At 30.0% G+C, this 3,836-nt stretch overlaps 1 long non-coding RNA gene across 1 annotated transcript; it reads left to right on the forward strand.

Moving 5' to 3' along the window:
- The first annotated feature begins 1,795 nt into the window (after positions 1 to 1,795).
- LOC128999400 (uncharacterized) lies at positions 1,796 to 3,600 on the forward strand. Its single transcript, XR_008491290.1, has 3 exons — positions 1,796 to 1,873; positions 2,811 to 2,857; positions 3,469 to 3,600. It is a non-coding gene; the product is annotated as an uncharacterized LOC128999400 (long non-coding RNA).
- The last annotated feature ends 236 nt before the right edge of the window (positions 3,601 to 3,836 follow it).

Consider the following 3,836-nt stretch of genomic DNA (forward strand, 5'->3'; position numbering starts at 1 on the left):
CATTCAAGAAGGCAAAAATAAAAATAAACTATTGAAAATTTGTGGTCTTTGGGATGGCGAGGAGAGGTGTGATCTATTTTGGAAGATTTTTGTGGGATTATATCAATGGAAGGCTTCACCATCTCTTGTAATAATGAAAAACAATTTTTCTTCATTATTACAAGAGAATTAACTATTAACAAACATACAGAAGGAAGTAATTTTTGATAATAATAATTTTTGAACCTCTATATCTCTTATATTAATACGTGAGGGCTGTTTTTTGTGAACAAATCTCCTTTGTTATTTCTGGACCGATTTTGACGTTTGAGTTGTCAAATGATTCGTCTCAATTCGAAGTTTTGCATAAAGGTTTTATAATTTAAAATCTCTTACCCTGAAGGGCACGAGATGCTCTCAAAGGTCGCATTTTTCCTATAAGAATTACATTGAAAACAAATTTTAAAACAAAAACAGCTGTATATAAAAATTAACTCACCAGCTTTTTTGAAGTAATTATTGATGTTTGTAATATTTAGGAGGTTATAAACAAATCAAAACAGTTAATCAGTTTTGTTGGAAAACAGAAAATTTCTTGAATTTAAAGGAGAAATATTGAAAACAGTAGGAGGAATCCAGGTACACAATCGCTTGGGGAGATGAATCAATTCCCCAGTTATGCTAAGCAACTTATTTTGGAAGTAAAAAAGCCATGAAGAATATACACATAATGTTGTCACAGTGGTAAAGTAAACCTACCTGAAGTCAGATCAGATAAATACATGCAAGAAATGTTTAATGGTAACAGCTTTAAGTCGGGAAACATTTGTAGAACACACTCAAAAATAAGGCCGGGTCCAAAAATTGCTAAAATATTTTTACAAGAAGCGTTTAATATTATTTAAAGCGTTATTAAATAGCGTTAGTATTTCAATTTGTTACATAAGCATTTAGTCAAAGGTCCTTTTAAACTCATAGAAAATTATGACTGTTATTTACTGTAGTTTTAAAATAACTTCTGTATAATACCGGCACTTCACAATTGCTCATAATATGTTCCGAAATTGTTTAATTTAAACGTGTACTATGTCATCACAAAACCATTTATAAGTTAAATTAGTTTATAAACTTTTACTAAAATCCACTCATCATAGTATGAGTTGATGAGCGTGGTTGTGGGATGCTATAGTTCAAGTTTTAATCAACTAATTTCAGAACATATTAATATTTGCGTGTTTAAGTGTCATGTTTAACACATAGAACGTACATACTTATCTTTCCTCCAAATGGCGTTCGTCAAGACGAAATGAGTTCACAAAACATACCTCATTTTTTGAAATCGTTTCTTTACGTGTTACGTCATCCTTTCAATAGTGCGTAGCCACTTGTGTCAATATCAAAACCAATATCAATTGTTAGTTTACATGAAACAATGATCAGCTCTTGCTATATAAGACGACGTTTAAACCACAACTGTTACATCACTTCGTAAGGTAAGTTATCATCTTTTAACCAATAAAATAAAACTTTAATTAAATTATACGCTCAACTTTTATAATAGCTTGTTGTGCTTATGCGAGTTCATTATTATTAACTGGTCCGATTTGTATTATTTTGTCCATCAAAAGATTTGCCTATTTTAAACAATTGTAAACCTTTTAAATACATAGATTTTATTTCTATCACAATAACATACTCGTCATTATATTACCAGTTTGCATTGTTAATGCCAACAAACACGTGAAAAACTACGTTTGTTTTAAGCCTTTATTCAAAACAGGTATTATTAGATTGTTCATTGACAGATACAACATGACTTGTTTCAGAAAGAACATCATAATGTCTCTCGTCAAGATTGTTGTTGCTGCTATCGCTGCTGTCTGTGTCTTCTCAGGTAATTATTGTTGTTTGATACTGTCAATATTATCATTTGCCAATCCATATGAAATTAACGTATCAGCTTACTCGAATAAATCTAAATTTAGTTGTGTGTGTAAGAATAATGTGGTAGAAATATGCTTAACTGCAATATTTTGTTTTACTTAAATGAATAATAAGTTAATGCTTACAACACGCTGGTATTAATTTTCATTTGTCAAGTTGACCATGCATTCTAAAAGCTTTGGTTTTCAACAAAAGATAATTATTATTTATTTACTAATAAAACAAAAAAACTAGAGTATTGACAACACCGGTTAACATTTGGTCGAAATAAAATGGAAAAATTATATAAAATCAAAATAGTATATTTATACAGGCAAAGTTAGCTGTATTGATTGGTTAGTGCCACATGGCCCTCCCTTGCACGTAACCTGTGGATAAAAATCCAAACATATACTGTACAATCTATTTTTAATGTTTAATGGAAACAAAAACAATCAATTTGGGGAATACAATTTGTCTATAAGTCATTTATGTAAAAGGCTAGGAATTATCCTCTCAATCCATTATATGGTTTTATTGAAATGCTGTTAGATTATTTATTTGAGTTTGTTGCAAAGAATCATTTAAAACTAAACATATACTGTACAATATATCCTACAATCTATTTTCAATGTTTGGTGAAAAAAACCAATCAATTTAGGGAATACAATTTGTCTATAAGTCATTTATGTAAAATGCTAGGATTCATATAAATTTCGCCTTTTCTCAATCAATTATATGGTTTTATTGAAATGCCATTAGATTCTTTATTTGAGTTCGTTGCAAAGAATTATTTTATATCTGTGAAAATCAGACTTGGTTCAGAGTAATGCATTGTTAGAGAAGATATTCCTCTTTTTAGGTTTCTTAATAAGCCATCAAAACAATATATTTTTTAATTTTTACAGGGATGGCTCAAGCTGGTCATGTAGCGGGACCTGGATGCCATGGATTGGTGAGTAACTATGTTTGAGTGAGCCGTAATATTTTATTAGCTACATATTTATACCATTGTAAAAATATTTACTTCAATATTTTAAGACATTGTAACAAATAACTTTTTTATTATTTAGGAAAAGAATTGTAAGTTTAAATAAAGCAAAAGCTTCTTTATTATTCTTTTTAACAGCAGGTTTTAGTATATTTTATTTCAAAAGGATAATAAATGCATTACTTTTAAATAAAAAAAGGTTTAAAAAGTAGTTTTAATTCATAAATTCATCTTTATGAAGTTTTAAAACTTGCAATGAAGAGTATTTCCGATGTTCAAACTTTCGCCTTTTTAATTGCGTGTTTCCCCACAAAGACTGAATCAACATTTATTTCTTTAATGATTTTTAAGATTTTTTAAAACTGCTTCCTTGTCAGAACTGAGTACTAAAGATCAATAGCTAGCCAAGCTTCAACGCTGCATGTCTTGCAGTTAGTAGTTCTAACGGTATTTCCTTCCAAAATGTATGCAAGGTATACGAGAGTATACAGCTAATAAAATGGCTGTAATATTTGTAAAATATATTACACATAATATGCACATGTCTTGAAGCTCAAAAAGACGATATATTTCAGTGTCCTGGAGCTGAAGAAGACGATCAGTAGAATGCCAACAAGATATTGAGTGATTCACGTGAAGATGTAGAGCCGATTAGGAAAAAAATCTATGTTATACTTCAGACAATACATGCTGTAACTAAATATAAATTCTTTCTTTTTCATCTCCTTTTATCTGTAGGGTATAAATGATATATAGGCAAATAAAGGGCAAATGTCTTAAAATGAAACTGCAGAGGAAGTCTTGATAGTAAACAATGTCGTCAAGATATCATTCTATATCGTTATCAGTCTAGATAATTTTGATGAGACTTGAAGGATTATCCATGGTGATGGGTCTCGGCGTAAACCGCGTCGTCAGTTGTATATCATTGCCAGACGTTTCG

The sequence above is a fragment of the Macrosteles quadrilineatus genome, unplaced genomic scaffold (genome assembly GCF_028750875.1).
Source record: "Macrosteles quadrilineatus isolate MER2022 unplaced genomic scaffold, UCM_ALF_1.0 Scaffold_8__2_contigs__length_117827958, whole genome shotgun sequence".
NCBI lineage: Eukaryota > Metazoa > Arthropoda > Insecta > Hemiptera > Cicadellidae > Macrosteles > Macrosteles quadrilineatus.